This window comes from Triticum urartu, chromosome 3A (assembly GCF_056163025.1).
Source record: "Triticum urartu cultivar PI428250 chromosome 3A, HENAU_Tu73, whole genome shotgun sequence".
NCBI lineage: Eukaryota > Viridiplantae > Streptophyta > Magnoliopsida > Poales > Poaceae > Triticum > Triticum urartu.
In genome coordinates, this window is record NC_141875.1 from 288,134,000 (window position 1) to 288,159,952 (window position 25,953).

Below are 25,953 nucleotides of genomic sequence, written 5' to 3' on the forward strand. Positions count from 1 at the left end.
TTGCCACCTAAGACTTTTTCCCTTGTGTTCTGCAGACTCAAGGGTCATCTTTATTTTAACCCCCCCCCCGGGCCAGTGCTCCTCTGAGTGTTGGTCCAAACTAGAGCCCCTTGCAGCGCCACCTCGGGGAAGCTTGAGGTTTGGTTTCAGTTCTACAGAATGCTTATTCGGTGTGCCCTGCGAACGAGATATGTGCAGCTCCTATCAGGATTTGTTGGCACATTCAGGTGGCTTTGCTGGTCTTATTTTACCATTGCCGAAATGTCTTGTAACCGGGATTCCGAGTCTGGTCGGGTCGTCCTGGGAGAAGGAATATCCTTCATTGACCGTGAGAGCTTGTGATGGGCTAAGTTGGGACACCCCTGCAGGGTTTTGAACTTTCGAAAGTCGTGCCCGCAGTTATGGGCAGATGGGAATTTGCTAATATCCGGTTGTAGAAAACCTGACACTTAACTTAATTAAAATGAATTAACAGCGTGTGTAGCCGTGATGGTCTCTTTTCGGTGGAGTCCGGGAAGAGAACACAGATCTTGTGTTACGCCTGAACGTAAGTAGTTTTAGGATCACTTCTTGATCACTTCTAGTTCACGACCGTGCTTTGCTTCACTTCACGCTCTCATTTGCGTAAGTTAGCCACCATATATGCTATTGCTTGCTGCAGCTCCACCTCACTACCTTTTCCTACCCATAAGCTTAAATAGTCTTGATCTCGCGGGTGTGAGATTGCTGAGTCCTCGTGACTCACAGATTACTTCCAAAACCAGTTGCAGGTGCCGATGATACTAGTGCAGGTGATGCAACCCAGCTCGAGTGGGAGCCCGATGAAGATCTTGATCATAGTCTTGTTTCGTTTCTAGTTGATCAGTAGTGGAGCCCAGTCGGGGCGATCGGGGATCTATTGCATAGTCTTTCTTTATTTGGTTCCATAGTCGGACCTTGATTGTATTCTGGATGATGTAATGTTATATTTATGTATTGTGTTAAGTGGAGATTGTAATCCAACTCTTTATCCCTTTCTTATTCAGTACATGGTATGTGTAAAGATTACCCCTCTTGCGACATGCCTACTATGCGGTTATGCCTCTAAGTCGTGCTCCGATATGTGGGGGATATAGCCGCATTGTGGGTGTTACAATTCATCAAAGTTAATCAAGCAGGAAGTAGGGTATTACCTCCATTAAGAGGGCATGGAACTAGGTAAACATCGTGTCCCCTTGTCTCCTATTACCTTCGATCCTCAAACGCACAGTTTGGGACCCCCTACCCGAGATCGGCCGGTCTTCACACCGCCATTGGTGCTTTCATTAAGAGTTCCAATATGTCATTGACGGCAGGATCGATGGCTCGCCTTGACATTAATGACAACATTACCTCTGGAGAGGCCCTAGCTCCAGGACATGTCCTCCAGCTCAGCGGTTTCACCATGGGTGCCCATGCGGCCATTAAGCCAAAGGCAGCCCTTGAGATCGCTAAACATCGTCTTCGCGTTGGACTTGAATACCCTGAAAAGATGGATCCAACAGATGTCTTGTTTGTAAACAAGCTACTTGATCGCATCGCCACCCTAGGAGTTGCAATAGACTACAATCAGATTGGCCTTAAACCCCATCAGAGGGAAATCATGTCCCCGCTGATGACCCATCTGGTAGCGGTCGTAGAGGAACAAGTGTAGAATACTTCTCCCCCTAAGTTAAGAACAAGCTATGTTTGGATTTCCGAGTCCCGTTAGCCGGATACCGATCTTAGGGAAGAGACCTCATGTCCTCCAAACAAAGAACCGGGCGTGTGCCCGAAGGCCGCCGGGACACTCCAGACCCTGGTTCGGTGACCTCACAAATTCTTCAAACTCCGGATACAATAATGGGTCAGGGTTCAGATTTTAACCCGCCCACCAACCACAAGACATATTCCCCAAGCAATTCAGGTCCTCCAGATGTATGTGACCGAATGTATGTATCGTAGCCACCTGAGGAAACGGTCCACCACTTTTGGGACGGATTCCTCCTTGTTAAAAATAAGATCAAAGTTTGCTGCGACGACAACGCGATTTTAGTATTTTACCGCTACTGTACAGACAAGACAATCCTCAACACCGTCAACGTCCGCCGCATACCGCACTTTGCAGATTTGGCACACATCGTACAGAAGTACATCGCAATGGAAAGCACCTAGAAGGCCCAGATAGCTCGGTGGGAAGCTCCCGCCTTCAAGCAGCCCACCGGACGCACAAAAAGGATGCACCCTTATGGGGCGCCTGATCATCATCTCACGGACAAAAAAATCAAGCCCTTCACAGGGCACAGAACTGTCCTTGACGACCTTCTCGACAAACCCTGTAAGATACATATGACGCCAAATACCGAACCAACACATAGCATTCGGGCATGTTGGGTACTCCGACAGGTGGCTAAGAGCGGCGAGGCCATCTTCGCCAACATTACTCCAGAGACGTACTCTTCGGAGGATGCCGATCTCAATGTTTTTACGATCTTCAAGACCTTTTCTTCCAACAACCAGCGCAAAAGGGCATTACGCGACCTTGCCGAAGTCAACCAGGTAGCCACAATGAATCCTTGGAATGACATGGTGATAACCTTCACCGCCGATGATGACCAAAGGCCATATCAGTCTGAGCACCCGCCACCTTGGTCTTAAACCAAATATTGGATGGTTTTCGGCTCATTAAAGTGCTCATGGACGGCGGCAGCGGATTGAACCTCATCTATGAAGATACGCTCCATAAAATGCTAATGGACAAAAGTCGCATTGAGCAAAGCGGGACCAGAGAACTATAGATCCAAAGAGTTGCGCTTCCACGTGGCACCTCTGAATAGCGGATGTCACACCCTGTTAGGGTGAGATGCATTCATACGCTTACAAGCCATACCCCATTACGGGTATATGAAGCTCAAAATGCCAGGTCACAATGGAGTTATCACTATCACTAGTGATCCGAATATAGCACTTTGTGCCAAAAACAAAACTGCATCCCTGGCCCTCAAGGCTCTATCCAAGGCCCTTGCGGCCGAGCAACTAACCACTCTACACTCTACAGTTGACAAGGACAATGTAATCCTCGACTAGAGGCCCAAATCCACTTCCTTTAAGCCAGCAGACGAAATAGTCAAATTTCAAGTACACCCAACGGATCCTAATAAAACAACAACCATTGGAGCACAACTAGATCCAACGATCAACGCTACTCTAAGAGCGTTTCTGCGTGAAAATTGGGACATCTTTGCCTGGCATCCTTCGAATATGCTAGGAATCCCACGCAGACTGGCTAAACACAGCCTCAATATAATAAAAGGGTTTAAACCAGTCAAGCAAACGTTGCGGCGATTTTACAAGCCCAAGCGACAAGCTATAAGGGAGGAGCTAGCCAAACTACTTGAAGCCGGGTTCATCAGGGAGATCAAACACCCGAACTGGCTAGCAAGCCTGGTAATGGTGCCAAAGAAGGACAAATCCTGGTGCCTTTGTGTCGATTTCAAAGACCTTAACAAGGCCTGCCCTAAGGACCCCTTCCCGCTGCCCCGCATTGAACAAATCATTAACGCAACTGCATGACACGATTCACTGTGCTTCCTCGACGCATACTCTAGATACCATCAAATTAAGATGAAGGAATCCGATCAGGCGCAATGGCATTCATTACTCCGTACAGGCCTTTCTACTTCAACACTATGCCTTTCGGACTCAAAAACACCGGCGCCACTTACCAACGCATGATTCAAACATGCCTGGAAAAACAAATTGGCAAGACGGTGGAGGCTTATGTAGATGATGTAGTCATCAAAATTGAACATGTCAAATCATTGGTGGATGATTTGTGCCTTACATTCGACAACCTCCGAACATACGACATACGGCTCAATCCAGAAAAATGCATTTTTGGCGTCCCGGTTGGAAAGCTACTTGGGTTCATTGTTTCCAATAGTGGAATCGAAGCAAATCCAGCCAAAATCCGAGCCTTGTCACAATTGGCAACAACAACAGACCTAAAGCAAGTCCAAAAAAACTAGCTGGGTGCGTGGCCGCCTTGAGCCGCTTTATCTCCAGATTGGGAGAAAAGGCACTGGCGCTTTATCGCCTGCTCCGACATACCGATCACTTTGAGTGGACAGATGCGGCAGCATCCGGGTTGTAAGAAATAAAAACTTTGTTAGCAAACAACCCAATCATTGCCGCACCAAACGTCGGTGAACCTATGCTACAGTACATATCAGCAACTCACCAGGTAGTGAGTGTTGTGCTCGTTGTCGAACGAGAGGAAGAGGGACACAAATTCCCACTCCAAAAACCTGTATACTATGATCGGCGTCCTTACACCATGTAAATCCCGATACCCGCACTATCAAAAGATAGCATATTATGTCTTCATGGCATCTCGAAAGTTGTGGGACTACTTTCAAGAGTGCTCGGTCACGGTGGCTTCGAAAGTGCCACTCAACGACATCATAAACAATAGAGACGGCACCGGCTGCATTGCCAAATGGGCCATCAAGCTCTTACCATTTGAAATGACATACAAGCCATGCCGAGCTATTAAATCTCAGGTGTTGGCCGACTTTGTCGCCAAATGGACAGAAGCCGAACTCCCCAAAGAGTACACCACATACTCCAACTAGGTGATGTACTTTGATGGATCCCAAATGTTAGCCGGATTAGGGGCTGGTGTCATCCTAACATCCCCTACAGGGGACACAGTCTGTTATGTATTACAAATAATGTATACGGACTCCAATAACACGACCGAATATGAACACTACTGCATGGACTCCGGATGACCGTTTCTATGGGCATACAACACCTTGAGGTGCATGGGGATTCCAACCTCGCGATATCTCAAATAAATGGAGAATTCAATGCAAAAGATCCAAAGAAGGTGGCCTACCGCAATGCCGTACTCAAAATTTCAGCTCGGTTTGAGGGGCTCGAGTTTCATCATGTGGCTCGAGACAGTAATCAAGCAGCGGACATCCTTGCTTGAATGGGCGCTAAACACGACCCCGTCCCACCTAACACTTTTTTTGAAAGACTTTTCAAGCCATCCGTGGTATGGCAGGACGAGATCAGAAATGCTAGTCCGGCGCCGATCACGCCCCCCAGATCCCGAACACTTTTCAGATATCATCGGGGGCTCAGGCACTGAACCAACTCCTTCCGCCCACGTAATCATGGCGGTTATTGCTCCACGGACTGAACCCTTCTTAGCCTACCTTAATAGGCAGGATCTCTCTGATGACCAGAACAAGGCCCGTCGCATAGTTTGATGCTCTAAAGCCTACAAAGTTCATGAAGGAGAACTCTACAAGAAAAGCACTACTGGAGTTCTTCAAAGATGTATCCCCGAAGAGGAGGGGCGGCAGCTCTTGGCCGAAATACATGCTGTCCTCGGCGGCCATCACGCCGCAGCTCGGGCCCTCGTAAGAAAGGCCTTCCGTACAGGTTTCTTCTGGCCCACGTCCCAAGCAGATGCACAGGCCCTTGTACAACACTGCGTCAGATGCCAACTCTTTGCCAATCAAAGCCGTATGCCACCCACTGCCCTAAGAACAATCCCCATTACCTAGCCTTTCGCAGTCTGGGGGCTAGACATGTTCAGACCCCTTAAAGGGGGAAACCATAAGAAAAATATTTACTGGTCATGGTGGATAAATTCACTAAGTTGATAGATGCCAAACCAGTAAAAACAGCTAGAGCCGGACCGGTGATAGATTTTATATCTGGTTTTGTACACTGTTATGTTGTCCCGCACAACATTATTACTGACAATAGCTCTAACTTCATAGCCGATGAGTAAAAAAATGGTGTGCTAACTAGTGCATCAACCTTGATTACACCTCCGTATATCACCCTCAAACAAACGGTCAAGTCGAATGGGCTAATGGCCTGATAATGAGAGGCATCAAACGCAGAATAGTGCAATCCCTAAAGGAGATGGATGAACACTGGGTCGAGGAACTCGACTCTCTACTCTAGGGGCTGCGGACCACGCCCAACCGCATGATCGGATACACACCATTCTTCATGGTGTACGACGCAGAGGCTGTCTTGCCCTGCCACATTATTCATGATTGACCTCGAGTGCGCATGTATGAAGAGAGAGAGGCTAAGCTCAATCGGCAGGATGACTTAGATGGCCTAGAGGAGGAGCGCAATGTCGCAAAAGCCCGTTCCGAATTCTATGAACAACAAGCTTGAAGATACCAAAGCAGAGAAGTGTGGGTAAACACATAACATTAGTGAGCTCGTTTTACGCCTCCCAAAGAAGAAAAAGGACAAACTCAAACCAAAATGGGAAGGTCCCTTCATTATAGATGAAGTTCTCACTAGAGGAGCCTACCGCCCTCGCAATGCATCGGATAATTGATTAGAGCCGAATTCTTGGAACGCTGACCGGCTCCAAAGATTCTATGCATAAGTACGGCCATGCTTCTTATTCGTTCTTTTGTCTCCTTTTCAATTCTTTCCTTTTTTCGTTTTTATACGTTTCCCATGGTGTGTTCGGATAAGCCGAACACTTGAGTGGTACACATCCTTAAATGTACACACCCCGCCATGACTGGGGGCTTCTATATGTAGAAACTTATTATCATACCAAGCCTAGATCCCACAATATATGTGTTGTTTGCGGATATACATCCTTTTCGCCATTATACGCACCTCTATGACTTCAGTTTTTGCCAAGCTGGGTTGCCTCATTCTTGTGCTTATGCCCTATGTTCCCGATTGTTTGGCTAGGGTATAAAGGGAGCACTGCTGCGATTGTTACAACAAGTCATCCGGACATGTACCTCGGACGGGTGAAGCCGAAATCTAGCATTCTTAAGGGAATAATTGGTCGGTGCTAAAAAGATAGATTTTTGTCTGATTGCAACCATATTTAAGCACTTCAAGACGGTTTTTCCGTATTACGGACCACACGCCCCGGCACGTGTAATCATAATATGCTGACCCAAGGAAAGGAACCTTTAACAGAACTATTTCCCTTGGAAGATGTTTCTTACATATGTAATATGACATAAATCCCGAACTCGAATTTTTTGTCTATTTGAGCACAATGACTGGGTTGCCTGGTTTCCGGAAAGATACTTCCTTTTGTCCTAATTATCCGGAAACACTGCACCATTTTGGTACGGAGGTTAAAGCCGAATGCTTGCAATGACAAAATAATTTCACATGTTCGGATCTAACCAAAGCTTGATCATAAATGTACATTGATACATTAAGTCAAAAACTTATTCCTTCTCTATTCCGTCTACAAGGTTGTCTAATCTACAGTCTTCCTGCGAATATTTCATAGCGAGCATTACTTCATAGACTAAATTTAAAGGGATTTCCTTCCCATCTGGTCCATGAGGTCCTACTCGGGCCATATGATTCGGATCCTATTTCGTGAAGCGTGTCTTCACCATGGCCCAGGCTGCTCGTGTGCCTTCCTGGGAGGCAGACGGCTTCCATAGCTCGAACCGGTGTCGGGCACATTTGAACAGGTTTGTCAGGCTCCCCATACTTTCTGGATGGGTATCAGATGGCCATAACGTCTTCACCATACTCCTTATGGATTTCCGGGCCCGAGCATGCACGGCGGAGAACTCCTTTAGCACGTCGCCTTGAAACCTGGATACTTCCTCTTCTGGCTGACCAGTTAACAGACCTGCCACAACAAATTCATGATATTCCGCATTATGGACTAAACATGAGTGCCTATTGTGGCTTTGAATAAGAGGAGAAGACATACTGAACATGCTGCCCTTCAGCTTTTCATTTTCCTTCTGAGCGGCTGATAGCTGAGCCTTCAAGCTCTCTATCTCTTCAGATTGTTTGTCCTTTTCCTCAAGTTTTTCCCCAAGACGCGCCCACCGCGTTCTCTTTCAATTCCGCTAGTTCGTCGATGACCACATTCAGTTGCGTCTGGTTTGTGTTCAGCTCCTGGGCTAGCATAGTGTGCTTTTCTTGTAGTACCTGCAAAAATTATCAATTCTTAAATCGGTTTTCTTCACCGTTTCATGTCTCGGGGGCTATTGGCATATGACCATGCACATTGCATCAATTTTTTCGAGAGCAGCTGAATGACTTCGGCAAGCCTGTCTCGAGCGCCTCGGATATATGCATCTGTCGAACTCAGTGCGGCGAATTCTTGTTCGAACAAGGCAGGACCATGCATAGCCTCCTTTAATCGATGGTGATTCATCACACTCTCCACTTCGGAATTCATGATCGATGCATCATACGAATCCTCTTGAGGGGGCGGAATAGGCGCGGCATCACCTCGCGTCCTAGTTGATGAGTCCGGCACCAGATTAGTGGACATTTGGCTAATTGGGCATTTTCCCACCATCTGCCGCATACTTCTCCTGATGTCAAAGATAAAAAGGGAGACTCTTAACAACCCAGACCCTTGTCTAGGAATGCATTAAAGGACACATACCTCTTGGAAGACTATGAGGTCTCCGCTGTATTCCCGGCCCTTTTCGTTTTGAACGACGACCTTGTGTAGGGGCCCCCCTCGAGGAGATACGGTCCCTAGAGTGTTGATCCTATTAAATTTGGATCAGCACAATGGATAATATGCATATTAGGATCTCCTCTTAGGAAGCCTCTGGATACTCATAATGTAGTATGGGTAAAGGTGAGGGTAGTCGGTGGTGATAGCTACTTCTGAAGCGTCAGGGCTTGCTTGATAGAATATCCCATTGTCAAATTCTATATATATGTTCGGATCCTCGCAAAAGCCAGGATCTTCATCACGATTATGATCCTCTGCCTAGGGAGCGGGACAGTGGATGTCCTCGGTCATCCTCCTCCATGACTGTTCGCGGCAACAATGAGAAAATTTGATTAGTGTCTATAATGCAATAAAATAAGCACAGACGATCGAGATCTTACCCATTCAATAGGGGTGTACATAGAATAAGCCTCTCAACAGTTTAACCGGAGAAAATATTTTTTCCGCCCTTGTATAGATTAACCAAAATTGAATCTAGTTCGGCTGGGATGTCTAGACCCTACCATCTGTAACGGGACGCATCGTCTTCTCTGTTGTAACACCATAAGGGAGTTACTTTGGATTGGAGAGGATGAACGCACCTCTTTATTGCAATTGCCAAGACCTCAACTATCGAGAGTTCGGTGTGGGCGAGCAGCCTGACCTTGCTGACCAACCTCTTTATCTCTACACTATCCTCTTCCTTGGGACTTCGGGGATGCCAGTTGAGGCGCTTCTTTAGAGGAGCGCTGGAAAATTTACGGAGGCCGCGCCTGACTGGATCCGGCAGCGAAACATCATCCATATAGAACCATTCCGAAGACCACTTCGAGTATACCTCTCTAGGTGTTCCTACAAGGTATCCAGATCCGGCAATATGCCATACTTCGGCACCGCCCACTACAAATATGCAACCCCCTTGGTGGCGGGGAACGAGGCAGAAGAATTTCCTCCATAATCCAAAATGGGCCTCGATGCCTACGAATAGCTCACAGAGGGCAACAAAGCCTGAGATGTGCAGAATCGAACCTGGGGTGAGGTTGTGCAGTTGGACGCCGTAAAATTCCAATAACCCCCGGTGGAAGGGATGGATTGGAAATCCCAGGCCCCACAACAGAAATGGGACGAAGCACAACCTCTCCTCCTTATTTGGGTTGGGGAAGTTCTCAGCCATCACGTCGTTGCCTATTGAATATAATCCCGCTCGAACGGGGACTAGATCTGCGAGGGGGAGGTAGCCCTACATCTGGAGCTGGCTAAGTTGATGATGTGGCACAGAGCAACTCTTCCGATCACCCTCTTGAGGGCCATGGGGGCACGAAGAGGAGCCTACGGCGCCGTCCATTATAGTAGGCTTTGTTTGTGGCTAGACTTGGTCGTTTTCCTTCTATGCGATGTGAGATGGCATTTGGAAATCCATATCTCCTTATATAGATGCCATCCAAGCATGGTGAAGGGCTTATTTAAGAAAAAGCATCGAACATTCATATTGTCCCGACGCACGAAAATTGAAGCGTCAATAGGGGGAATCGTAAAAGACATCAAGGTTATCACCAGATTGTCGTTGGTTCAGATTATAATGAAGAACCCGCCTTGCAAAGCCGAAGGCATGGGCCGAATATTACGTCATCATTGAAGGCAAGTTCAGGGCCTACTAAGGGAATCCTGTATTATGGGGTCCTCAGGTGTCCAGGCTATGTAGCAAGGGCCGGACTGATGGGCCATGAAGATATAAGATAGAAGGCCTTCCCCCGTGTCCGGGTGGGACTCTCCTTTGCATGAATGGCAAGCTTAATGTCCAGATATGTGGTTTCCTTTCTCTATAAACCGACTCTGTAAAACCCTAGGCTCCTTCGGTGTCTATATAAAATGGAGGGTTTAGTCCGTAAAGATCATCACAAATCATAGAGGCTAGACATCTAGGGTTTGGCCATTACAATCTTGAGGTAGATCGAATCTTGTAACCCCTATACTCATCAAAGTTAATCAAGCAGGAAGTAGGGTATTACCTCCATTAAGAGGGCCCCAACCAGGGTAAACATCGTGTCCCCTTGTCTCATGTTACCTTCGATCCTCAGGCGCACAGTTCGGGACCCCCTACCCGAGATCGGCTGGTTTTGACACCGACAGTGATGTTGTGGTCAAGGCCAGGGGTAAGGGCGTGAAGGCCAATAGGAGCCCCTGAGACACGATGCTTAGGAGGCCCCTTTAACGTGCAAGAGAATTGCGTAAAAAGGAGTGGCAGTAAGCCCGCCCGTAGTCAAGCTCTGGAGGTTCCAAGGAGGGGAACATAATACATAACCGTGCTTGCTATCCTGCCGCTGATCTTTCTGCAAGAAGATGAAGGCACTAAGGATCCAGTGATGTGACGTGCGTGTGGCAGGCCGCGAGCCAGAGCGCAATCTCTCAGATTTGTCAACCTTGCAGGGACGAACCCAAGCACAAGCGTTGTGCCAGCATGTGTAGCCCCCATTGCGGGATGAGCAAGAGGCGGGTCAGCAACGCGTGGAGGCCACGAGGGGTGATGAAGCACCGGACATGCAGGTGATAATCATAATGCAACTCATGGAATAAGGTAAGCCAGTTCTGATAGATGCATAGGACGATACATACCGCAGGGACGGAACCATGCGGCTTGGGGATGATGCAGCCCGAGGGGCGCCCTCAACTGAACAAACCAAAAAATGTCACCTGGCACCATTGCTGAAAAAGTGTTGGGGTAGTTAAAGACGCGTGCTACAGAAGCAGCCCCTCGTGAGCCGCCTAGGTCCATCACTAACTCCGTCAGGATCGCCTGGTGCCTGGCCTCATGAGCCGCCAGGACACCCCGCATGTGGCGCTGGTGTGTGGTAGCCCTGTTCAATAAACCGAAGCTTGCCTTCCACGCCAAGGAGAGTCCCATCCGGACACAGGAGTGTCTTCGGTCTTGTTTCTTCATATCCCATTAGTCCGGCCCATGTTGAACAGGCCGGATACCCAAGGACCCCTTAGTCCATGACTCCCTCAGTAGCCCCTAAACCAGGCTTCAATGACGAGGTGTCCGGCGCGCAGATTGTCTACGGCATTGCAAGGCTAGTTCCTCTTTCCGAATACTCCAAGATAGTCTTCGGATGAAACGAACGTGTCCGTAACTGCAACAAGAGCACCACACACACAGCCGTGGAGAGTATAATATTTCATGAATCCCATCTGCTGACAACTTCTTGCAAGATGACATCACGCCAGTCTGGTCATTATATCGAACCGTTTTTGTCTGCGTTCCGCGTTTCGAGATGCGGTTTACATTGGCGCGTCTTGTCAAAGCAGAGATCGTGTCCCCCTTATTGCGGGATTCTCATCAATACAGGCGTGGGTAATCCAACCGTGTCATTTATACAGCCCTTGGGAATAGGTGAGTTTTAAGGTGAGTGGGGAGGCGCTCAATAATTTACTATCTTTATAAGGGGATAAGACTCCCTTTCTTCTCCCACGCCTTCTTCCTCTGCCCTTCTATCCTTGAGCTCCAGCACCCAAGTTATCATCTTTCCCAACTCGAGCAAGCACTCAACCATGTCTGGATCCGAAGGTCAAGGCAAGTGGATAGCCTCCTACATCAAGGAGAAGGACATCACTGATCTTCGGGCGGCCGGGTATCTGGCGAAGGAAATCACCCACCATCTTCCGACCAAGGGGCAAGTCGTCCCTACACCGAAGCCCAATGAGAGGGTGGTTTTCCTCCCTCATTTCGTCCGTGGGTTAGGGTTTCCACTCCACACTTTCGTCCGCGGGATGACGTTCTATTACGGGCTAGATTTCCATGATCTAGGCCCGAACTCTTTCCTCAACATCTCGGCATTCATTGTCGTGTGCGAGGCTTACCTCCGCATCCAACCCCCACTTCAGAATGTGGCTCATGGTCTTCAACGTGAAGCCGAAGGTTGTGGATTGCCAGCACGCGGAGTGCGGAGGCGCCATGGTGAGCAAGATGCCCAATGCCATTTGGCCAAAAGGTACTTATGTGGAGACTGTCAAGGAGTGGCAGAAACTGTGGTTCTACATCACAAAGCCCCGCGGTGCCACTTGGGTCGCGACTGCCGAATTCAACTCCGGAGCTCCGATGTGGCTCACTTCCTGGATTGAGAAGGGCCTAAATTGGTCTTCGTCAGATGAGCTGATAGCGCTGCACACGCACATTCAAAGCATGGTGGATATAGACATTATGCTCGTCAACGTAATCCAAGTGATGCTAGTTAGCTGGATCCTCCCATGCCAAAGCCGAAGCCTCCTGTCGGTGTCAAAACCGTCGGATCTCGGGTAGGGGGTCCCGAATTGTGCGTCTAGGCCGGATGGTAACAGGAGGCAAGGGACACGAAGTTTTACCCAGGTTTGGGCCCTCTCGATGGAGGTAAAACCCTACGTCCTGCTTGATTAATATTGATGATATGGGTAGTACAAGAGTAGATCTACCACGAGATCGAAGAGGCTAAACCCTAGAAGCTGGCCTATGGTATGATTGTTGATGTGTACGTTGTCCTACGAACTAAAACCCCTCCGGTTTATATAGACACCGGAGAGGGTTAGGGTTACACAAAGTTGGTTACAATGGTAGGAGATCTTCATATCCGTATCGCCAAGCTTGCCTTCCACGCCAAGGAAAGTCCCTTCCGGACACGGGACGGAGTCTTCCATCTTGTATCTTCATAGTCCAGGAGTCTGGCTGAAGGTATAGTCCAGCTATCCGAACACCCCCTAATCCAGGACTCCCTCAGTAGCCCTCAAACCAGGCTTCAATTATGATAAGTCCGGCATGCAGATTGTCTTCGGCATTGCAAGGCGGGTAATCCCCCAAATTCCGTGTACCTATTGAATAAAGTCCAGTTTCTTGTAGATGTTTGTGCTCCTTGGCTTCTGCGCCCAATAATGGCCGCTTCCCGCGTGTCAAACGAATATGAAAAGTCTGAGTGTTTTTACATTCACACCCCTAGCCGCGTAAATGAGCTGCCCTATTTAAGGGGACGAGGATTTAGATCCAATCCATACCTACTCCCCTCCGCGAGTGTTCATCAGAGGGCATCCGACAAAGGTCCATTCCACCATGGCCAGTCGTCGCAACTCCTCCCCTCGCCCTTCCAGCCTTAAGCCTGGATATTGGGAGAGATGTTCCATCCCGCATAGCGAGCTAGTGACACTCTAGACCAAGGGATTTCTCCCCCCGGCCTATATGGTCCCGGTTCGAGCTGGTCTTGCCGTCTACAACGGCGGAGAGCAAGCAGAGAATGCCCCTAATCCCTCCAAAGGAGAGCGGGTGTGCCTCGTCCCTTACTTAATAAGGGGGCTCGGATTTCCAATCAACCAATTTCTCCGGGGGCTGCTGGAGTTCTACGGCCTCCAGCTACATCATCTCACGCCTACCTCAGTATTGCATATCGCGGGCTTTGTAGCCCTCTGCGAGCTGTTCTTGGGTATTGAAGCTCATTTCGGACTATGGAAGGAGCTATTTTGCCTCGTGCCCCGTTCCAAGAAGGGGTCAATGTATCAAGTGGGCGGAGCCGAAGTGTGGCGCATCACCGGGACCGGATATTTGTCCGGAACCCCCAAGAAGGCGTCCGAAGACTGGCCCTCGGAATGGTTTTATATAGAAGACGTCCTGCTGCCGGATCCTGTCCGGATCGGCCTCCCTGAATTCAACAGTGCTCCCTTAAAGAAGCGCCTAAGCTGGCGCCCACGGAGCCCTCAGAGGGAAAGTGACAGGGACATCATTTACCTAATGGTCCGAATAAGATTGCTAGCCCATTCCGAACTAACCATGATCGGGGTTATGGCCGAATGCATTATGTGGGGGGTGCAGCCGCTTCAGTATAGAAGCCACCCCATGTGGGACTTCAACGGGGAGGACGACGCCACTCGCTACGGTCGTAAGGGGCCGGATTCAGCTGCCGCTCTACTAAAGATCTTGTCCACTTTGTATAAGGGAGAAGAGGAGGAATTTCTCTGCATCAACCCTCAGGGTGGATTCTCCATGCACAATCCCCCGAGATGGGTAAGCGGCCGTATTTACTTGTCCATACGTTTTGTATTCCCATTGTTAAATATTCAGTCCGATGATTTTAACGCAGGAACTGCATCGGGCTGTTAAGGAAATAAACAGCCCTCCTCCACAACCCGAGTACCCAGGACGGTCCCTCGACCCGGCCTCTCAAGAGGATCCGTACATATCTGTGGAGCTGATTGATGGAGTGTTCCATCAATTAAGCAAGGACAACGCCTTTGTGGTCATTACGGCCGATTACCCAGGGCTAATCCTGACGCCCCAGGTACCTGAGATCGAAGTCCCAGTACCCCGAATAGGTGTCCGCCCAGTCGTGTTCAGTTTCCTGATTGCAACCGAACTTTGCAGGGGAGGTTTTTAAGGCGGAAGGCCAATCCTGCGACGACAAGCCAACGAGGGGCCGTAGGGCCCCGCGGGCAAAAAAGAAGTGCAGTCCGGACCGAGGAGTCAGCGCAAAGGTATGGTGCACCCCCTTATCCCAGGTGTTATACATTCGAGGCATATTGACACCTGCGCTCTTTTCAGGACAAAGAGACCTCGTCGGACTATAGCCGGAGAGGCTTCCAATCGCGCCTCCACCAGCCAGGCTCCAAAGCCTGGTCTGGAGGCGGAGGCGACCGCAAGGCGCGCGCCAGACGCTCCTCCGACGGAGGATGTGGATGGGTTGTCTGCCACTAACTCTGAGGTGGAGAGTGCCATGAACCACAGGCGTCGCCGGACAATTCTTCGCGACGCTTGTTTCTCCCAAGGGGCGTTAGATGCCTTCAACTCGGGAGATGCGTACCTCCGTGCCGCTCAAAATGGTCTAGCCAGAGCCATGGAGCGGTATGTAAAAGACATACGGGTAAGAAAATTCTGGTAATTATATATATATATATACCAATAGCCCCCGAGACTTGAAACAGTTAGAATAACTGATTTAAGGATCATTTGTTATGTAGGTTCTTACAGAAAAGAATTCCCTACTGTCCAAGGAGCTGGAAGAGTGCAAGGCCCAACTTGAGGCCGCACTAGCCGCTGCAGGGGAGCCCAAGGAGACCCCCTCTGGTAATATATACTTCGATAGATTAGTATTTTGCGAAGCACGGCATTGGTGCGAATCTGACAAATGAAATTGCAGATGGCGCCGGATTGAATCCGGAAAGGCAACACCTCCTACGCCAGCTAAAGGCTGGTGAGAAGGTACTGACAAAGGTGAGGCGGGAGAAGAACAATCTCCAAGATGCCAACACCAAGATGGGCGTCGAGCTGAAAGATGTTCGTGCCCAGCTGTCAGACTCCGTGAAGGAGAATCAGCGGCTTCGGCGCGACATTATTAGTAAGTTCTTGAACGAACCTTTCGAAAGAAAGTTCGGCAGGGAAGTTGACTAACAGAGCAATGTCTGCAGGTGTGCTAACAGGTCGTCCTGTAGAGGAGATGCCCGGTTCTACGGGTGACCTTCTTCCCGAGCTCTCGCAATTGCTCGATCGAGTTCGGCAGGCGATGCAAGGCGTCGCCCAGGCCCTATGGCCATTCGTCTCCATGCCCGAAGGTCTTGGAGAGCTTGCGGAGAAGATAAAGGGAGCACGGCAGCGCTTCCGAATGTGGAAGATATCAGCCTGCCGTCAAGGCGCTAGGGAGGCCTGGGCCATAGTGAAGACGCGGTACGCAAAGGCTGACCCCAACCACCTGGCCGAGGTCGGTCCTATAGGGCCCGATGGGAAGGAGATCCCTGTAAGCTTAGTATACGGCCAAGTAGAGTTGGCCGCAAAGTATTCCCAGCAGGACTATAAATTAGACAACCTGTTAGATGGTATTGAAGAGGAATACAATTAGTTAAAATGACTATGTAATTTTAATTGACATTTATAATGCCTTCTAGCAGGATTGTAGATCATTTGTCATGGACGACCTTTTCGATCAGCCTCGGGACCTGACGTTCCGGAGTGTGTCCGAATTCCCATGCGGTTATATAGGAACCGGGGAATCCATGGAGACCAGGCGTATGGGTCATTACGGCTTGAACAGACAAGTGGCCGACTAGTTATGTTATATTACATGGTTAGTAAGAAACATCTTCCAGGGTGAATAGTTCCGTTAGGGGTTCCTTTCCCTGGGAGGCATGCCCTAAGGTGCATGTCCATGTTGCGAAAAGAAATGCAGGAAAAACATCTGGGGGCGTATAGATAAAAAAAGATCATCTTTAGTTCACCAATCGAATATTCCCTTAAGAACGCTGGCTTTCGGCTTCACCCAGTCTAAGGTACATGTCCGGCTGACCCGGCAGTAACAATCGCAGAGGTCCTCCCTTTACCACCTAGCCGAACAGTCGGGAACGTAGGGGTAAACACAGGAGCCAGGCAACCCAGCTTGCCCAAAACTTAAGTCATATCGATGCATATAATGGTGAATAAAAGGTACATGCAGAAGTGTGACACATGTGTTGGGCATGAAGCCCGTATGAATAAGCTTCTGTTTAAAGAAGCCCCCAAGTTTAATGAGCGCGGATAGCGCGTCACTTTATGAGACTATAAAGGCTATAAGAGAGAGAGAGAGAAGAATAGAAATGTAAGACAGAAAATATATAAAAAATGGATAGAGGAAGGAGACGAACACAGAGTCCGGCGCTAGGCATAGATTCTTCGGAGACGGGCTGCGTTCCATGGGTTTCGCTCGAGTTGGTTATCCGATGCATCCCGCAGGCTGTACGCTCCACCAGTTAGGACTTGGTCAATTATGAAGGGACCTTCCCACTTTGGCTTGAGTTTGTCCTTTTTCTTGTCCGGTAGTCGTAGAACTAATTCGCCAACGTTGTAATTTTTTGCCCGTACTTCTCTGCTTTGGTATCTTCGAGCCTCCTGTTGATAGAATGCGGAACGAGCTTTTGCCACATCACGCTCCTCCTCCAATGCGTCCAAGCTGTCCTGCCGATCGAGCATGAATTATGTCGCAAGGCAAAAATGCCTCTGCACCGTACACCATAAATAATGGTGTGTATCCGGTTGTGCGATTCGGCGTGGTCCACAGACCACAGAGTACGGAGTCGAGCTCCTCTACCCAGTGCATGTTAGATTCCTTGAGGGACCGCACTAATCTGGGTTTGATGCCGCTCATGATAAGACCATTTGCACGTTCGACCTGGCCGTTAGTTTGTGGGTGATAGACGGAAGCATAATCGAGCTTGATGCCCATGTTTTTGCACCAGAGTTTTACCTCGTCGGCCGTGAAGTTCGTGTTGTTATCAGTGATGATGCTATGGGGGACGCCGTAACAGTGTACAACCCCGGATATAAAGTCTATCACCGGTCCGGATTCGGCCGTCTTAACAGGCTTGGCTTCTATCCATTTGGTGAACTTATCCACCATGACCAGTAAGTATTTTTGCTTGTGGGCTCCACCTTTAAGGTGTCCAACCATGTCAAGCCCCCAGACCACGAAGGGCCAAGTAATGGGGATAGTTTGGAGGGCGGTGGGTGGCATATGGCTTTGGTTTGCAAAGAGCTGGCAACCGGTGCATCGTTGGACTATGTCCTGAGCGTCTGCCCGGGCCGTTAGCCAATAAAAGCCTGTACGGAAGGCCTTGCTGACAAGGGACCGGGCTGCAGCGTGATGACCGCTAAGTCCGGCATGAATTTCAGCCAGGAGGTTCCGCCCCTCCTCTTCGGAGATGCACCTTTGAAGGACTCCGGTAGTGCTTTTCTTATAAAGCTCTCCCTCTTGGACTCCGTAGGCTTTGGATCGCCGCACTATGCAGCGTGCCTCATTTTGGTCCTCAGGGAGTTCCTGCCTAGTAAGGTAGGCGAGGAATGGTTCTGTCCACGGGGTGATAACGGCCATTATTACGTGGGCTGAAGGTGTTATTTCATTGGCAGAGCCTCCGATTGTGTCAGAATGTTCGGTGTCGGGAAGTGCGGTTGGGTCCGGGCTGTTATTGTTCGGCTCCCCTTCCCATACTACAGATGGCTTGAACAGCCTTTCCAAGAAGATGTTGGGGGGGGGACTACATCGCGTTTTGCGCCGATGTGTGCTAGGACATTTGTCGCCTGATTATTCTCCCTGGCTATATGGTGAAATTCAAGCCCCTCGAACCGAGCTGACATGTTTAGGACGGCATTATGGTAAGCTGCCATTTTTGGATCCTTGGCATCGAAGTATGCATTTATTTGGGATATTGCGAGGTTCGAGTCCCCACCTCTAGGCATTGGATGCCCATGGATACTGCCATCCGGAGACCATGTAAAAGGGCCTCATATTCGGATGCGTTGTTGGAGTCCATGTACATAATATGTAGTACGTATTGAACTGTATCTCCTGTGGGGGACGTCAAAACGACGCCAGCCCCCAGTCCGGCCAACATCTTGGAGCCATCGAAATGCATGATCCAATTTGAATATGTGCCGTACTCTTTAGGGAGTTCAGCCTCCGTCCATTCTGCGAAGAAGTCGGCCAAGACTTGTGACTTGATGGCTCGTCGTGGCTTATAAGTTATGTCGAATGGGAGGAGCTCAATGGCCTATTTTGCAATCCGGCCCGTTGCATCACGGTTGTTTATAATATCGTTAAGTAGTACTTCCGAGGCTACTGTTATTGAACACTCTTTAAAGTAGTGTCATAGCTTCCAGGATGCCATGAATACCGCGTACGCAATCTTTTGATAATGCGGGTACCATGATTTGTAGGGAGTGAGCACAGTGGGCACATAATAGACCGGCTTTTGAAGGGGGAATTTGTGTCCGTCCACTTCTTGTTCGACGACGAGCACTGCGCTTACAACCTGATGTGTTGCTGCAATGTATAATAGCATTGGTTCGCCGATGTTTGGCACGGCCAGGACTGGGTTTGTTGCTAGTATGGCTTTTATTTCGTCGAGTTCGACCGTGGCTAGATCCGTCCATTTGAAGTGTTCAGTGCGTCGAAGGAGGCGGTAAAGGGGTAGGGCCTTTTCTCCCAAGCGGGAGATAAAGCGGCTTAGAGCCTCCACGCATCCGGTTAACTTTTGTATTTGTTTGAGGTCCTTTGGGATATCCAGTTGTGACAGAGCTCGGATCTTGGCTGGAGTTGCTTCAATTCCTCTACCGGATAGAATGAAGCCCAAGAGCTTTCCGGCTGGAACGCCGAAAACGCATTTTTCCGGGTTGAGCTTGATGTCGTATGTTCGGAGGTTATCAAGTGTGAGCCTCAAGTCGTCTACTAGAGATTCAACATGTCTTGTTTTGACGACCACATCATCTACATATGCCTCCACTGTTTTGCCGATCTGGCTTGCCAGACATGTCTGAATCATGCGCTGATATGTTGCGCCGGCATTTTTGAGCCCGAAGGGCATCGTGTTAAAGCAGAATGGCTCGTATGGCGTGATAAATGCTGTTGCGGCTTGGTCTGGTTCTGCCATCTTGATTTGATGGTAGCCAGAATATGCGTCGAGGAAACACAACAAATCGTGTCCTGCGGTAGCGTCAATAATTTGATCGATGCGGGGAGGGGGAAGGGATCCTTTGGGCAAGCCTTGTTAAGGTCTTTAAAATCGACACACAGGCGCCATGATTTGCCGTTCTATGGTACCATCACCAGGTTTGCTAGCCAGTCCGGATGTTTTATATCTCTGATGAATCCGGCCTCCAATAGCTTTGTTATCTCCTCGCCCATGGCCTATCTCTTTGGTTCGGAAAAACGCCGAAGAGCCTGTTTGACAGGTTTGAATCCTGTTTGGATATTTAAGCTGTGCTCGGCTAGCCTGCGTGGGATTCCTGGCATGTCTGAAGGGTGCCAGGCGAAAATGTCCCAGTTCTCTCGTAGGAACTCTCGCAATGCGGCGTCGACATCAGGGTTTAACTGTGCCCCGATGGAAGCTGTTTTATTGGGTTCCGTTGGATGGACTTGGAATTTGACTATTTCATCCGCCGGTTTAAAGGAGGTGGACTTGGATCTTTTGTCGAGTACCACATCATCCCTATTAACTGTAGAGCGCAGCGCAGTCAGCTCCTTAGCCGCTAGGGCTTCGGATAGTGCCTCGAGGGCTAGCGCGACTGTCTTGTATTTGGCGCGGAGTGCTATGTCCGGATCACTAGCGAGAGTGATGATCCCGTTAGGCCCAGGCATCTTGAGCTTCATGTACCCGTAATGGGGTATTGCTTGGAATATTGTGAACGCTGCCTGCCCTAGCAGAGCGTGATAACCGCTGCTGAACGGAGCCACCTGGAACGTGACCTCTTCGGACCTGTAATTATCCGGCGTGCCGAACACCACATCTAGTGTGATTTTTCATGTACAGCGCGCTTCCCGACTGGGATTATTCCTCTAAAGGTTGTGCTGCTTCGCTCAATGCGGTTCCAGTCTATTTCCATTTTTCGAAGGGTCTCCTCATAAATGAGGTTCAATCCGCTTCCGCCGTCCATGAGTACCTTGGTAAGATGAAAGCCGTCCACTATTTGACTGAGGACCAATGCGGCTGGTGCTCGGGCTGTTCGGAATTTAGGTTCGTCACTGGCATTAAAGGTAATAGTCGTGTCACTCCATGGGATTATTGTTGCTACTTGTTAGACTTCGGCAAGGCTGCGAAGTGTCCTTTTTCGCATATTATTTGATGCGAAAGTCTCGAAGACATTTAATACCGTATTGGTGTCTCTGGGGTGGCTTTCTATGACCTCCGGAATTAGGAGATTTTCGCCAATTTTGGCCACCTGCCAGAGTATCCAACACGCTCTAAGGCTGTGAGTTGGTGTGGCGTCCTCTGTACTGTGAACTTTACAGGGTCCATTAAGCCATCCTACCAGTACGGTTCCATGCCCTGTAGAGGATTTTTGCTTTTTAGTGCTTGACCCGGGTGACTGGTGATGATGCACCCTTTTATTCGGACTGGGTTTGTATTCAGGTCCGGATTGTCCCAAAATTTTATTTCGGTTTTCCAGGCGCTTTCCATCGCACAGTACTTTCGTAGAATGGACACCAAGTCAGCGAAGCGTGTAACATCAGGACGACTTATGGCATTGAGTATTCCCTTGTCCGTGCAATTATTGTAGAAGATTAAGATTGCGTCTTCCTCGCGGCAGTCCCTTAGCCTGTTCTTAACCAGGAGGAATCTGGCCCAGTAATGATGTACTGTTTCATCCGGTTCTTGCCTGATTTTGGATCGATCGCTTATGTTGGGGTGGGTGGGTGGAATGAAATCCGAAGCCTCATCCCATCTAAGGCTCAGAGGCTGAGGGATTTCCGAACTCGAAAATTTGGATTCCTGGATGTTGTCTAATGAATCCAGCCCGTCGCCTGACTCTAAGTTCAGGTCTTGAGTGATATCCTCCCCTCCGCGGGTATCCGGCTTGGAGGGATCGGGAATCCGGACGTAGCGAGTCCTTAAGATAGATGAAGGGTCGCCGCACTGTCCCTCTACCATCGCAACGTGATGGGTGACTTGGGGAGAGTTAATCTCTCCCAGATCGGTTTTAGGCCCAATCTGGTCGTAATCCGTAGCAACTCCCAGGGCGGCAAAGTGATCCAAGAGGTCGTTCATGGAGGAAAGCTCCATTGTATCTAACTGCTCGGCGAGTTCTGAGCTGACATGAAGATTGTTTTCGATAGCTCGAGAGGTCATTGTCGGCGCAGAAGCCGAACAGGCGGTCTTAAGAAAACCACCTAGCCGGAGGGTTTGGCCGACAGCCAAAGCTCCCTTAGCAACGGTGCCGTCTTTAAAGACGGGGCGAGGCATCCTTCCTGATGGCGACGACACAGAGGAACTCTCAATGAAAGCACCAACGTCGGTGTCAAAACCGGCGGATCTCGGGTAGGGGGTCCCGAACTGTGCGTCTAGGCCGGATGGTAACATGAGGCAAGGGACACAAAGTTTTACCCAGGTTCGGGCCCTCTCCATGGAGGTAAAACCCTACGTCCTGCTTGATTAATACTAATGATATGGGTAGTACAAGAGTAGATCTACCATGAGATCGAAGAGGCTAAACCCTAGAAGCTAGCCTATGGTATGATTGTTGATGTGTACGTTGTCCTACGGACTAAAACCCTCCGGTTTATATAGACACCGGAGAGGGTTAGGGTTACACAAAGTCGGTTACAATGGTAGGAGATCTTCATATCCGTATCGCCAAGCTTGCCTTCCACGCCAAGGAAAGTCCCTCCCGGACACAGGACAGAGTCTTCCATCTTGTATCTTCATAGTCCAGGAGTCCAACTGAAGGTATAGTCCGGCTATCCGAACACCCCCTAATCCAGGACTCCCTCAGTTATCGTCTCGCATAGTGGCGCGCCCTCGCGATTCATAGATCGATCTTGCGTGTTTTGCTTTGTCCTCCAATATGTCTCGCAAGTCTGGCATATTTCCCCATGTCTTGACATTTTGGTTTGAGTGGCATCAGGGTGTGGGCTGAACTTTTGGCTGGAATGCCTCTTTGTCGTGGCCACGAGGTGGCCGATCAGCCGCGTCATACGATGGAGATGTAGGTTTTGGTGCTTCCTCCTCCAGTCGGGGTAGCAACCTGTGCTTGGGGTAACTCTTGGAGGGGCGTTCGAGTTTATATTCCTCGGCCGCAAGGACTTCAGTCCATCTGTCAGCTAGCAAATTTTGATCAGCTTGAAGCTGCTGTTGCTTTTTCTTAAGGCTATTTGCCATGGCTATAAGCCGGCGCTTGAAGCGCTCTTGCTCGACGGGATCTTCAGGCACGACGAATTCGTCATCGTCGAGGCTTGCCTCGTCTTCGAAGGGAGGCATGTAATTATCATCCTCCACTTCTCCATCTGCCGCTCTCTCGGGAGTGCTTGTTTCTCCATCCTCCTTCCCTAAATCTTGCTGGAGGGGATTGTTGTCGTCTTCGGCACTGTCCGGAGTGTTATTATCTCCTGTGCCGGTGTCACCACTTTTGCTTTGGAGAGACTTAGAGCGGCGCGACCGACCTCGGCGCTTGGGTTGCTTCTTGGAGGGGTCATCCTCCGCTGTCCCATCGCCATTGCCTTCTTTGGGTGTGTCCACCATATATATGTCATATGATGAGGACTCTCCTGACAAGGAGAGAGACCTTAATGAGTTCAGTATGTCGCCGAAGGGCGAGTGCTGAAAAATATCCGCGGAGGTAAACTCCATGATCGGCACCCAATCGGATTCGATAGGCACGGGCGCAGGCGGTTCGGAGTCCGTGGCCGGGGAGGAATCCGGTAGTTCGGCGTCACGGATCCCATGAAGGGTAAGGTCGATACTCGGCTCGATTGCCGATGAGAGTGCGGCCTCCGTGGCGGGGTCTATCCACCCGTCGATGGAGGGCGCAACTGGCCCCGAATTGAGGGTCGGAGCGGTTGCCGGCGCGATCTCCTGAACACTATCCGATGGCAGAGCTAAATCATGCTCATCGTGGCCGCGTGGCGCACTAAGCAGGGGCTCGAATCCGTCGAAGATCAAGTCTCTGCAGATATCGGCCGTGTAGTTTAAGCTTCCAAACCTGACCTGTTGGCCAGGGGCATAACTCTCGATCTGCTCCAGATGACCAAGCGAGTTGGCCCATAGTGCGAAGCCGCCGAATACAAAGATCTGTCCGGGGAGAAAACTCTCACCCTGGACTGCATCGCTATCGATGATCGAAGGAGCCATCAAGCCTAACGGCGACGACAAAGAGGAACTCTCAACGAAAGCACCAATGTCGGTGTCAAAACCGGCGGATCTCGGGTAGGGGGTCCAGAACTGTGCGTCTAAGGCAGATGGTAACAGGAGGCAAGGGACACGATGTTTTACCCAGGTTCGGGCCCTCTTGATGGAGGTAAAACCCTACGTCCTGCTTAATTATACTTGATAATATGGGTATTACAATAGTTGATCTACCATGAGATCGGAGAGGCTAAACCCTAGAAGCTAGCCTATGGTATGATTGTGTGTTATCCTACGGACTAAAACCCTCCGATTTATACCGTTGGGGGCTAGGGTTACACAAGGTCGGTTACAAAGGAGGAAATATAGATATCCGTATTTCCTAGCTTGCCTTCCACGCCAAGTAGAGTCCCATCCGGACACGGGACGAAGTCTTCAATCTTGTATCTTCATAGTCCAACAGTCCGGCCAAATGATATAGTCCGGCTGTCCGGAGAGCCCCTAATCCAGGACTCCCTCACTACCCTTAATGGGAATTCAATCCGAAGAAGCACCAAACTCTGGAAAGGCTATTCGAAACCACTCACGAAGACTCCTAGAAGTTGCTCTTCAAAGGCAACGAGACGACACCAACCATAGATTCACACCGCGGGCACGAGATTACCCACCCCGCCAATGAGGTAAGCCTTTGACACATCCTCTACTTTCTTGTTTCGAGGAGGATATCTAAACTTGTAATATTTTAGGTATGGACGGAGAGAGCGGAGCAGATTCGGTGTATGGCCCCGCTACCCGAGGAACCAGTCATCCCACGCCTGGCGAAGATGGTGGTACCGGCGCCCTACACGGCACTGGAGAACAAGGCCAAGAAGAAGGCCAAGGGGGTCCAGAGTGGCCCCCGTTGCAAGGGCGCTTCGGACGTGATGTCCGAAGACAAGACTCGCTCCTCCATCGCCGAAGACGACGACGAGGAGGAAGAGGAGAGTGACTCTCCCCCTGATGGGGGGAGGATGAAGAGGGCGGCCTCCACAAATCTGGAGGCGGAGGCGCCCTAGAAGGGGAAAGGCCCTCTCGTGGACAACTTCATGTGGGACGTCGACAGCAGTCCGGAGCGGCGCCCCCGGAACAAGCCCCTGGCCGCATAGGGAGTACTAAGAATCTGCACACGTGCATTTATCCGGCCTCTCCACCTTATGGTATTTTATATGGCTAATCATGTTATTGCAGTCCGGCCCACGATAGCTCCCAGCGATCCTCATCAAGAGGCTTGTTGGATTCGAAAGCAATGGCCCGCGATTCACCACCGGCCGCTTACTCTCCCAAGGCTAAGCGACACAACGATGTGCTATCCCAAAGGACCTTCCTAGGCCAGGGAGAGGTTCAGGAGGCCGTCATGGCAGCGTCGAAGGGCGGCACATCGGCCGCCGGACACATGTGGAAAAGACCCCATGGAGACTGATGATGTTGTCCATGCTCTATTCGGCCCTCATCCGAACATGGATCCGGAGACCCATACGGCTCCGAAATCCGACAGGCAGCCTCCTTCCAGAGAAAGGGGCATGCCTGTCCCGTCGGTGACCTCTGTCCATCTAGAGGCGTCAAATAATCTACTGGAAGCACTACGAGGCGCTTCCATTGTGGAAGAACACCGTATCCTTATGGGTACGGTGATTGAGAAGGTCCAGTCCGTCAAAAGTGGACTGACCAAAGCCTGCAGTGGCCTTCTAACAGGTTTTGAGGTAAGCAACACCATAGAGAAAATCCCCATATATATAAAGTAGCCCCTGAGATACTGTCCGGTGTTCAGAAAGAAAAGAGGGACAGAGGATCAACGTTTCTTATGGGAACTAACTAAATGTGTCTTATGTGAA